Raw genomic sequence first — 13,353 nt, 5'->3', positions numbered from 1 at the left:
ACAAAGTCAGAATTATATATATAATTAAATCAAACATTAAAAGATCTGAAGACCTCATATCTCGTTCTCACAGGACCGTCTCTATCCAATAACACCAGAATAAAAGAAAACATCATTCTGTAGTCTGCAGAAGGAAAACACAGGCAGAACACCTAATGGATATTTAACTGGTGCAAGCATTCACGGTACCTGTGAAACTATCATACATTCAGTTTTCTAATCAAGAATGCACGCACATTTTAGCTCTTCCACCTTTATGCTGTTATTTCTTTCCCTAGTTTTCTTTGGGAATTATGTGCCAATTAAACAGGATTGAGACCATCCACTCACATTCACACTGCAGGAATATAAAATATGAAACACCACCCTTTTTAGATGCAGATAAATTTGACAAATATTCAGAGCATCTGAACATAGCTTGATGCACAGGTAGCAGCACTTTTGATTTCCTTGAGATCCTGCTAAAAATGTTTTAATAAAGAGCCTTCGAAAGTCCGCAAAAGCCTGCCAGACTTACACTTTGATAGAGGCTAAGAACTAGTTAGCAAACAGTGGGAACCTAAGGACTTCTTCCTCTTCCCCAGTGACACTAAAGTATTTAGCAGTAATCACCAACTTCTGTGAAGCTGCCCTGTACTAGTTTCCTAAAAAAATATTTGTATAAACAGACATATACATACAAGGGGAGTGTGTGGGGAAATGACTAAACTGTACTTTGGAGACTCAGGGTGACTAGAAACTAGCAGTGTTTCCCCAGAGAAATTTCTTCCATTTAGTGCAATGCTACCCACTCCAACAGCTTGCGCTTTCCTCTTGAGATTTATTTTGGGAATCCCCAGGAAGGGTCCTATCTCTGGCACTGATTTTTGATCTGCAGAGACACATCAGAGTATGATAAACCAGAGGCTCAGAAATTATCCCAACTTTCCTTTCTGTTAAGAGTAACTAAGAAATGTCTCCCTCCCCGACAATCTTGTCCACAATTTTGAGCTTCCCAATATCTTTTTCTATTTTTTTTCCTTTGATGCCAGAATTACCACCCTTGCCCCTGGTTTCCCACTCTCAGATAAACAGCCTATAAAATTGCTGCAGGAAACCAAGTGGCTGCTTTTCACACAGCCACAAGACAGACACCCTTTACTGAACGTATTCTGTATACAGCATCCATGCCAGCCTCCAAGAGAGAGAGATGATAATGCAATCGCCGAAATGCTGAGAAGTTCCTCTGAGCATAGACTGAAAAGAGGGCAGGAGTGGGAAGGCTCTAAAATCAGAGAGTGCATCACATATTAAAAAGTAACTTTTCGGCAGCGCATTGCGAGGCTGAGCACCAGGCAGGGAAGGGGAGCACGCAGCCACATGGTATATTCCTGCCTCTGCCTCTCTCCTCTCTCTTTTGGTCCTTCTCTCTGGCTTTCTCTCCCACCTCCTCTCCCCAGCACTGCCTTCCCCTCTCCCCCTGCCGCAGGCTGCAGAATGGGACACGCTTGTTCCCCAGCCAGCCGGCAGCTGTCACACAGCGGAGGCAGCCAGCAGCCGGTGCAAAGAGTGAGCCTACTCTGTCATTTAGGATGACTCACTGGAATCTGGCATTAATTTCTCTTTTTCTGGTAGTGGACGGAGAACAACCAAAAAGCTACACTGGACTAGACCAAGGTAAGAGATTTAAAAGTCTTTTTTACGCTAAAGCCGCCTGGCGCTTTGAGGGTGCCAAGCTGTGTACAAAAGCTGGCACTGGAACTAATTCGGGGGGTGTCTGAACACCTGGCATTACATGCCACCAGTGTGCCTTTCTGGTGTTAACCCTGTGCGTGCCACCCAGCTACGCCCAGGGGGAGAGCGGCAGGTCAAAATACAGCCTAGTGACTGCATTTTCTTCCCTTAATGCAACTTTTACAGCAGCACTACCACCTGCTCCTGTGAATGCAAGAAGCTTCTCAATATTGCTAAATGATCAGGCATGCTTTTGTGTTCTGCCACTGGGAATATAGCGTATCAGGCATCCGTCATGGACCCTGCGTGGATTCATTCCCACAGCAGTTGTTTCATCACTTTAATGAGTTGAAATTCCACAGTCCACAGAAACGCTTCCCTGTCATTTCCCCTCCCTCTGAGCGATTCTTGTAGGATCATATAGATACGATCCATTTTCAGGCTTTTCAAAAGTAGTGCTCACTGAAACCACCAGTACAAGTCTGCTGAAGCACAGACAGTGCTGCACTACATATTCTGCTTGCATTCCTCTCTGTGGTTTTTCTGCTGTGAATCAAAAAATCAGCGTTGCAGGAGGGTTTTTGCAAGGACAGTACATGGTTCTGGCACAGCAATTTAAAGTGAACAGAGAAGCTTCTTCTCCCAATTCTGAAATCCTGGCAAAATTCCCTTCTTCTGTTTTCTGAGGAGGTACAGTATTTCAAGCAGAGTTATCTAAGCAGGTTTCTGCTGGGGCCGATTAACAGCTTTTAGTTGTGATTTTAATGACAAGATTTCACTGAATGTCTACAGCTACATTTCTGTCAATCCAATGCTTTTTACCAAATGGCTTACTTCAGAAGGTGACACCTTTAAAATTAACCCACCATCATGCTTTTCTGAATCTATAAACAGAGTATCAGACTAGCTACTGCACATTGCAGAATTGCACAATCTTACCTTTGGAACATTATTGGTCTAACTGCAGTGAGGATATTTGGTTTGGTTTACATGTTCTCTGTACAGTGGAAAGTGTTGCAATTTTAACTGGATGTTTCGTATACATTATACAGTATTTTTCTGCAATATCTTACACATTCTATTTGTTCAGACCTCCTGTGTACTGGCAATTGGTTTATTAAGAGGTGACTTTTAAACCCACGAAGTACTGCCCTGACATTATTCCTATGAAAAGGAATCTCTACTGAAAGACGATGAGAGGTCCCACATTGATCATATCTATGGAGATGACCAAACAGGTATCAGCAGTTAACACTGAACACTATTCAGCTTCCAGGTAGCCACCAAGACCCACAGTCTGTTGACCCAGCGTCAATATTTTTGGAACGAACTCAAAAGATGGCAATAATAAACACTCCCCTTAGTTACTGCCCCTCCGTGCAATCTTTTAGGTAGATTAGGGGAAAACAGATTCTTGTTTCAGAGAATGTAAAGGACTTTGGTACGGGTCTTCAGGAAGAGGTAGGACAACAGCTTGACGTGTCAGCATGGATTCTACCTCATTTTCCACCACAAGACAGTACATTTTTCCACTTGATAAAAGTGGAAAGCATTTACCAGCATTATGCTTTAAGATTATTTCTAATCATTTGGACAATTGCAGAGACTTCAGTACATTTAAAAAAAAAATTACCTTTTTTTCTTGACATTTAGATACGATACCTGACTGCGATAGTATCAGATTATTTTCAGGAAAGTAACTCTGAAGTGCAATTCAGACAACAGATCATTGTGATTCTGTCTTTAAGCACTTGATAATATTCATGTTACTTATTTTTAAATTAGTAGCTATTTATTGTATGCAAGCTCTTAGTCACTTGCTACTGTAGCACATGTAGGGTCTGAACAGCTATTTTTAAGCCTGTCTGGCTAATGTCTAGAATACAAAATTATCCTGTTCACAATTTGGGTTTTTCTGTTTTATTTTCCTCTCTTCAGAGATAACAGTATATTACAGTTTTCATCAGTAGGCTCTTTTCAGGTGGAATCTTGGTCCATTTAAATGCAGACAATCTACTGTGATAACAGTTTATTGTAACTTGGCAACCAGAGTTAAAAAAAAATCAAGTTACATCCATCACGCATGCAAACCTCGTATTGTGCTGCCCCGTACTCAGCAAATTAAACCCTTGAGATAAATGACATTCTAAACTTGTGGACCAGTCAGTTTAATATCATTAGCTGGGCTCGCCGGTTGTCCTAATTACAGAAGTCAAAGAAGGCAGGAAGCAGCTGCAAAGTCAGCACACGTCCAAGGAGCAGTTTGTAAAGCAGAAACACATGCTTTAATTTAAGGCTTCTTTGTTGCAACATGAATCACTAAGGAAAAGTATGGCACTTAATATCCCTGTCAAAAAAGTGGTCTGGCTACAGTCCAAGTGATAAGACTTATATGGGTTGAATGGGATTATTGCTGGCCTTTCTGTGAAGCTTTATTTCTGGTGTAATACTTTCACTAAAATAAACAAATAAGCACTTTCAATGCTCTTTAGCTCTTGGGTCACTCATTTACCGGTGAGCTGGGAGGACAGCACTAGTACAGTACCAGCTACTGCCCTACCTATATTATTCCAAAGAGAGAATCCACTATCAATGTAACTACATGTTCAAGGGGCGTAAGATACATGGCTGCTACACTGGAATCAGTAGCAAACATCCCTAAGACACAGAGATGCTCAAATCTGGAGCTCTGATTGAGCCTAAAAAAGATTAAGCCAGGCACAAGAGCTAAGTGGAGTCAGGCAGTTGCTTTGGCAGGTGGTCGGGTATGCCCTCAACTCTGAGTTTCACATCCCTCTTGGCAGTTCACCTCTACAAACTGAAGTCAGGAGAGGCAGAAGTTTTGCTGTGGTTAGTTAAGTGGATTTAGTCTTATAACTGATTTCATTCAGAAAAGATGAAGGTTCAGCCAAGTTCTTCAGCTCAAAAAATCAACTTAAATAGAAGGTGCTTCACATCAGTTCTCACTTATTTCTGTAGATTTCATTTGAAAGATGAAGAGCTCTAAATAAGTCAACAAGGTTTTATACCTCAGGAACATACCAGATCTTGATAACAACCTCTAGAAAGGTATTAAATTCATCCCAGCTTCTTGATAAACTGCACTCTCCTGCACACAGACATGCAAAGATGGGTAAAACTTCATTCTCCATTGCAACAAGCCCACTTAACCATTGTCATGGTTCATTATTAATGTCACTAACTAAGGCAGCTGTAGCTCTATTCATTGCACACTGAACAAAGTCAAGATTACCTCCTCCTCATCGCATAGTATCTACAGGTAACATTTTGAACAGTTTTATTAATCATCAATAAAATGTTATTTTAAGTTGAACTGTACACAGGCGCTAGTTTTAGAACAGGAGACATTTCCCACACTTGCTATATTGCTTTCCAGGAACTTCTTGTAATACATTCCCACCAATTATGATCGAATCTAATCTTAGCCTATTGAGGATGTTCATGGGGATGAAAGTAAGGCATGTGTGCTATGCAAAACAAGCATCCAACCCTTATGATTAGACATTACCTTTTGATGAAATAATTTTTCTTTCCTCAGAGTAAAGAAGTCTTGGTTTCAAACATCCTGTAAATTAGGCATGAACGAATCTGTTGGAGAGATACTGTTGCTTTCTTTGCCTTCAACTTTGGTATTCCTTAACAAATTTGACCAGACTTTTGTAGCATTTTCAGTCCAATAGAATTTGAACTGTTGATAACCAACATCAGTGAAGTGTACAACCAACTGAAACATAAGGAAGTATGTAAGAAACATGTAGCGTATCTCAGAATACCTGTATGAAGGTAGTGTCAGAACCTACTACAAATACAAGGTATTATATCCACTTCAATCACAAACAAGTTTTAACAGACTCTTCTTTAAAATAATGTCAGCAGTTTTCAATTTCTATTTAATTATTTTGTTAGGACTAATTCCTTTTCCATTAAAATCTGTATTATTTCTTTATTTATTCCAAGCAGTGATTTGTATTTTCTCCCAGATAAAACACAGATGGTGCTGTTTCCAAGGCACCATTTTAGTTCTGTCTTGCTCAAGCAAAATAAAAACAATATTGTGTTCACAACAAAGTAGCTTTTTCCATACTTTTAGGCTTTGTCATATAATTTGGACTTGTGAAAACTAATGTCTTTCAATAAACGAAAGAAAAGAAAAATACTTTTTTTCTTCTCCTTCATTTCATTAACATGTGAAAAGTCTTTTCATTCATTATCAGCTTGCTTGTTTGTTTTCCTTTGATTGTAATTCAAATTTCCAAAAGGATGAGGAAACTAAGTATGTTAGGCATGCAGCCTCTTAAGTTTCTGAGGCAATTTCATTATTGAGTTATTGGTTAGTTTGGGAATGTTGCCTTAAAGACAATCTGTGTGAATAAACTAACAACAGTTCAAAGGGAAACCCTTCTGAGAGCAAAGGGTACATTCTCTAGAGCATTCCAGTGGATGACATATCTGAAATTGATCTTGGCTATACTCAACAAGCTCTATGAAGCTTTTCCTTCCTATTTCTCCTTGTGTCTTTGCCAACCTTGTCATGTTAACAGTGTGTGTTTGAGAAAAATGTTCTTATTCCTGAGGGCACCAGCAATGTTGGGTAACGTTTAGTGAAGCATCTATCATCCAAGTGATTTTTAGGTTACATAGAGTACAATACCATGATCTGGGTGAAGCAACCAGAATAAAAGCCATCCAAGAGTAGGTTTTACTAACAAAATTACTGAGATTGTTGATTTCTAAGGAAGCTCGGAGCCTGTAGACACACACTACTCAAAACCATATAGCAAAGGAAGAATTTGCATGCTGCAGAGATACTGGAATTTTACAGGACAAGACCAATGCATCAAGACGTACAAGGGCACAAACAAAGTGTGTGCTGGGGACAGCAAATGAAATACATAACTCTATTACAGACTTCTTTCCATCTTTTACAATGAAAAAACTCTTTTTTTTTTTTTTTCTAGATCCTAAACATTATAAGTCCTCTCATGAAATTTAAAAAGATAACCCACTCAAAAACCCGCGTGCTGTGTGTAGATAAATGTGCATGTATGACACCATAACAGCTCCAGATGCCAAAGAAGCAAAAAACCACCCCCAAAACAGAAATAACAGCTGCAACTTCACAAATCACATCTGATTATCTTTGAGGCAAGGTTGTAGGCAGAAATAATAAATTTAAGTAGGCATCCTCATGTAAGTAGGAAAGAACATGGAAGCTTTGAGCAGACTAGCCTTTCTTCAGTTCTGAAAGCACCTACAAACTCTGCCTTGCTTACAACCACATCCTCACAACTTTACCATCACCACTATATCATTTCTACTATACTGAATGTATAGTAAACTAGAAATTATCCCATAAAACTCCAGGACACAGTTCAGGCTATAAAACACATAAGACCCTGCCACGCCAGGACACAGTTCAGGCTTCCATCTTGGGGACACCACTAGAGTGGTGTGTAGAAGAGCAATGCCATATCCTCCCGGGAGGCACTAAGAACCGTGCATACCCCATTTACTGGCCTTGGAGGCCAGGGCAGAACAGAACTGGGAACTGACAAAAATACTAGGCTAAAAAAAAAACCAAACCAAACAAAAAACCAAAAAAACGATGACCTCTATGTTACCCAGGAACTGCAGAAAGCATCTCCTACGTTATAGTTGTTAACTTCATTATAGCTGGTAGCTGATTTGAAAGGAAGCGAAACAATACAGAAAGCTTTGCACTACTAAGAAAGTAAAATAATTTTACAGCTAGTCTCTTCACTAGGGAAATGGAAGAAAGAGTTAATTAAAACTGTTATCTGTGGTCTGAAATATTAACCTGACAGTTGTGTTTATCTTTTGTGAAACAGCTTTAATGATGCTATTTATGCCTTTACATTTTTCTCATTGTTTTCCTCACTGTCCTCTGTTGCCACTAGTATTATTACACTTTCAGTATCAGTAATAAAACAATTACTGAGCCTTTCTGCTGTTTAATGGGTTTGAAACCTCAGGAGTTGAAAATAATTAAGTTGGATATTTGTGCTTGCAATGAAGTTTGATATTTGATGAAAAAAGAAAAAAAAAAACCTAACAGAAAGATCCATAAATATTTCAGCCAAATGGGACCACTGAATAATTGAGTCTTACTGCCAGCATACCACAGCAACCCTGTAATTTCATCCAATTTTACCTGCGTTAAGCCTAATATCTTGTATAGATAAGTTCATTGTTATAAAAATAATTTCAGATCTTGAAAATGATAATACAGGCTGCAAGTGCAGGACCTTACAACTGCTGATCATGACAGAATGGGATCATTCCCTTCTGCTCCCTGCACATAACTCAAAGCAGCTAACCTAAAGCCTTGCAACACATTCACCCTGTCTAAGCATGGCAATTTAATCTCAAAATGCATTTCTCACAGAAAGCTGAGAGAAACTTAAAAAAGAAAAAGTGATTAGAGAACATGAGCTAGAATTCAACACAGATGACAGGCACTTCTACCACTTGCTATTAAAAAACCCCACATTATTAATAATTCGAGAAGTCTCAGGAGAGTTGCAACAACATTACTTTATTACTTTTTTTTTTTTCCATGCCTGAATAATGTGCTTTTCCTTTAGCGTATTGTTCCTAGATACCATAACGGGGAAAGAGGAGAAACTGCTAGGTTTAATATTAATCAAAAGTTTATCAGCGCTGTACCTCAAAAAGTAAATGTAAATGTTTACTCTCTGTGCACTGCCTTGCAAAGGGAGTGTATAAAGATCTCTAGAGCTAAATGCATACATACCATAAAGGATTCAAAAAAATGAAAGGACACTTTTATGCAGTGGGAGAGATCAGGACCAGGAGAGACTAATATCCCTGTGAAGCATTATGGTAGGATTAAGTGACAGAGAAAACTCCTCAGTTCCCTCAGCCATTCTGTGCGCCCCCTACTGCCTCCTGAAAAAATCTGTTTGCAGCATTGCTTCTGCTAATGAGTAAAACGAAGACAGCTCAGGGAGAAAGGGAGAGAGAGAGCCCATTGGAAAATCAAGGAAAGAAATGGGGCTGGGGCGGGGGGGGAGGAAGAGAGAGAGGGAGAGAAAAAGTATTTGCTCCCCACCTTTACTCTCAACATTTCCCACATTTATAATGGATTTAGGGAAGAATCAGTAAAGAAATAAGGATTAAGATACAAATGAATACAAAAGAATACCAAACCAAATCCATATACAAATGGAACAAAATAAAGTGGCAAATAGAATACATAGGTGATGTTACAGAAGTCATCTCCCCAAAACCCAGGATTGTCCTATGGTCAATATTGTGGGTGGGAACCAAAATATAAGTTTTTAGATCCAGACCTTCTGACAAGGGCATCTGCACCTTCAGCTCACAATCCTTGTGCAATGGAAGCAGGGATAATGCCTGCTGGGGGTGGGGTGGGCATGGGGGCTGGTGGTGTTGGAGGACAGATACCATAGCAAAAGATGGTTGTCACCATGACATTAGTTTATAGTACATTACAAAATCAATTCAACATCTTGTCCATCATCATTCTGAAGCGCTGCAGGACAAATGAATTTCCTCTGTGGCAGCAGGATAGGGAACATGAATTCTGATCCTTCTGTTGGTCAGTTCAGTATCCATAGATTGTCAAGACAGCAGAATCCATACTGTCTTTTATTCTTCTATTGCCAATATATAAGGGTGGGCATCCAGAAAGAGCATAGTCGTGTAGATGGAGGTGGTATGGGGCGGTGGATTTTGTGGTGCAGAAAAGAAAAAAAAAGACCTAGGTACAACCACCGAAATAAAAAGAACACAGTGCGAACATCTCCTTAAAAATACTGAAATAGTAGAGATCTGTAGTCTGCTGAAGCAAGAAATAATGAAGGGAAGAAAAGTGAGTGCCAGTATAACATTAGTATAAAAAGTGAAAGCTGTAGAACTACGTAGGGATTTGATTTTCACCTGTTGTGACTCAGAGCCATGCTAAATCATCACAACCTTTCTTCACTGAACGTCTTGGATATGCCAGAGCCAAGCTTTCTACACCAGTTAACCTGCTGGGAATGGGAAAGTCTGTGATATTAACTAAGCATTTTAAGAAAGGAAAACCAGAAGAAAAACCAATATAAAACCAACCCAATATATAGTATTTAATCTATCATCAATCTATAGTTGCTAAATAACAGCATTGTTTTTTATCCTCAGATCTGTAGTGTTAACTAACAGTAACAAATATCCCATTCATATACTACTTTTTGATATGTTTTGACAGCCAGAAAATTGTTCTTCTGCCTGAATTTAGGAAACAATTTATTTTCTGAGGTGAAAATGTAAATACAACAAGACACAACAGAAATAGCCCAGTCCTTCTCTGGTAAATACAACAATTAGTGGTACATACATTCAGCCCTCATTCAGAAACTGATAATCACACACATTTCTGAGAGCGCTAAACTGCTATTGTTACTAAAAAAAGTTACTACTAACTGTTACCACAGCACATGTGGGACATGCACAGAAGAATAAACCAACCTTTTCAAACTGCAGATGGTATGATAATTGTCCCAGGGTGGGGGTGGAGGAAGAAGTGAGGAAACAAAGTTTAAGGTCCCCCCTCTGAAATGCAGACCAATGTGCTGTAAGTGGTATCTCAGCCTTCTGCAGTCAGTCTTGTGTAATTATATTTCATGTAAATACAGTGCTTTCATCACCCACCCCTTGTTTCTGATCATTGCTCAGGGTCTGACTCAAAACTGCTGGCTCTTACATACACGTCTGTGAATATATGTAATCAAATGTCTCCAATAAACCAGGCAGCAGCTGACTCCAGGGTTTTAAAGGTCAATAATTTCTTTTTAAAAATCAATATATTTGTAACTAGCTAGTAAAAGCTTCCAGCCTAAAAATGTGCTTAAATGGGCAATCCAACAGAGCTTTTTTCCAAGCCACATGAATTTTAACAAAGCTCACACTTGTCAGTTTTCAAATTGTCAGAACGCCTTTTATAAGGGATGGGGAATTCTGAAGATTAATTCTGCTCCTTTCCAGGAGCGGAGCAGACCACACCACTTCATCATCCCCTATTCACAGCTTATCACAGACAATGGATACTATTCAACAGCGACAACTCAGGTACATTAAAACAGGAAAAGCATGTAAGCAATAGCCGAACAATGGCATTTCTTTGCTGTGTCAAAGGGAAGCAGGCATGGTGGCGTGCTTAGCCTCCCTGAAAGGAGCACTTACTTTCTTTCAGCTCACTCTGTTCTCCAGCTGTTGCTCTGAGAATCATCGCTGTTTTAAGAAAAGAGGGGATTGTCTGTGATCCAAGGAAAATGGTTGAAGATAACCCCCCCTCCAATTTGTATAAATGTTTGTGCAATAAATCATGATGTGAGTGAATAAAATCACTTGCCTTTCCTAGAAACCATTTGTTTAGTTTGGTATGATGTATTTAATTTATTATTTACAGGCCTAAACTGTCACATCATAATGAGAGATACTCCAGCAGGTTTGAATACTAGGCATTCAAAATAAGCATGACTGGGAAATGTATTTGATTGAAAGAAATTTGGATAATTTGATTTCCCATTGTTCCCCATACCCTCACTGTGACCACAAGTGACAATAAACCACGATAATCGCTGCCTAAACGAAACCTTAAAGGAAAGGTTACAGCAGGGTACATCTCATGCAAGCAAGAAGAGCCTACGTGAAAATACCTGTACGTGTTGCCTTTCGTTAAGGTTTTTGGACTCCAAGGCAAGCCTCAGATACTCCTTTGTAAGATGGGCTTGGAGAAAATAGGCTAGGGAGTAATACAGGCCCCACAGGAACTCAGTTTCCTAAAATTAGGTCAGCTCTGGTATAAAATTAGATTCAATGTTCTGCTGACCAAACCAAAAAGAGGAGGAGTGATTTTTAATCAAGAATTCTTGAGAGTAATGATATATCTTGCTGGAAGTCATCAAGTATGGGCCACAAACTTGCACAGTGGTTAGCTCCTTCCTCTTGCCAACATCTGCTAACACTCATTTGATGCCTGAGCACAAATGAGAACTTATAAATTAACTACGTGGGCCAAATTGTTTAAAGTCAAAACATGCAGTACAATTTAGACAAATGATTACACTCCATACTTAAAGAGCATTCATATAAGACTTAGTTATCTACTTAATTTTCAATTGGGGCGGGGGGAGGGGGGGCGGAAGAAAAAAGGAAAAAAGAACAACACGCAAAGCTAAAACCTCCTTCAATTCTAATCACCCAAGCATTCGAAACATGTTGGTGAAGTGGAGATTGTAATTATGAAAAAGCATGATGTAGCAACGTTGGAACATAATAAACAATGATCTTGAACAATAATTTTCTAAAATCAGTTCCAACCATCTACTGTCTTACAATGCAGTATCTCTGAGACTCGGAAACTAAACTCTGGGGAGAATCAACCGTTGCTTTCTAGTAATGAACGAACTGACCTTGACATAAAGTATCATCTGAGCAAAAGGACTAGACTGGAGCAATAAGAAAGGTGGCTCCATAAAAAACAACACTACCTTACTACCTTCTCAGTATTGCAGTACTATTTCAAAATATTTTTTTATAAGCTTGCTTGAACAACAGTAAATATTCTGAATTGTGGTAAACTATAACTATATACCTCTATCCACCCCACTGTTCACACTGAGGTGACGCACTAAGGTCACATCCCCTGTGGATCCCTCTCCAGAGGGCTGGATGTATGGACTGACTAATGGAGATCCTGCTGACTCCAGCCAGCATATGCAGCAATTCAGAAGGATATCCAGAGAAGCATCTACTGCACTAGCAGTCCAGGAAAGCCCTTTTGGGGATTGCAGCAATGTGTAAGGATGTTGGAAACTGACAAGAAGGTTATAAAAGAGATTTTGACGACTCTGTGACAGAATTTCGCTGTGTACCTGGGGAATACGCCAATTAAATGCAACTTGGTTGGTTTGCAATCATAGTTACTCCAGAAGCTCAGCATGAAACAATCCAGCCTAAGCCTATCACAGACCTGGACAAAAAAATTGTCCCATTCCTTCACCATCACATTATAGTAACAGAAAGCCCTATTCAGTATGAGTCTACAAACTATCTTCCCCAGGCCATCCAACATTGATACAGGTTCATGGTTAATAAACGAGATTTTGGGAAATAAGCTCCTGGGCTACTGGCCTGGAGCAACCTGGGATGGAGGATTTTTAATACTACGGTGAAGACTGTTTACCTAGAGCTGAAAATTGCAAGGAGTACTACTCCCTCATTCCGCAGAGCTTGTACAGCACATCAGAAGAAGGTTTATGAACAGCAGTGTGGGAAGCACTAATGAGATACCAAACAACAGTGCTTTGAAGACATCTGCCTTTTTGCAACTAAAGACACACGTAACTTCTTTTCATATGACCACTGACTAGGAACTCTGTTCCAAGCTAGGTCTCTCTACTGGGGTGCAGTGTTATGCATGAACTCATCTAAGCCCATCCTGCCACAGCTTTTGAGGTTTTACCACTGAACTTAAAATCTAAATGAAGAAACACATTACTTTCCTTAGGGTTCTCCAGGGGTGGTACAATGGGCACTTGCAATGCTGATGGTGATGCCTTTAAGCTATCA

The 13,353-nt window shown here is 39.5% G+C and overlaps 1 protein-coding gene across 4 annotated transcripts in view; it reads left to right on the top strand.

Annotated features, from left to right (window-relative positions):
• The first annotated feature begins 1,189 nt into the window (after positions 1-1,189).
• The window catches only part of RASGEF1A (RasGEF domain family member 1A), a 171,513-nt gene continuing 159,349 nt past the window's right edge, over positions 1,190-13,353 (top strand). For 3 of the 4 annotated variants that reach the window (XM_063338873.1, XM_063338870.1, XM_063338871.1), the window contains exon 1: positions 1,194-1,656. The gene's annotated coding sequence lies outside the window, so the exon portion shown is untranslated. Of the gene's footprint in view, positions 1,657-13,353 lie in introns of all 4 variants that reach the window. The other variant, XM_063338874.1, reaches the window with a different exon arrangement.

The sequence above is a fragment of the Chroicocephalus ridibundus genome, chromosome 6 (assembly GCF_963924245.1).
Source record: "Chroicocephalus ridibundus chromosome 6, bChrRid1.1, whole genome shotgun sequence".
Taxonomy (NCBI): Eukaryota; Metazoa; Chordata; class Aves; order Charadriiformes; family Laridae; genus Chroicocephalus; species Chroicocephalus ridibundus.
The sequence above is the reverse complement of the archived record's forward strand: the minus strand, read 5'-3'. Positions and strand labels throughout refer to the sequence as shown.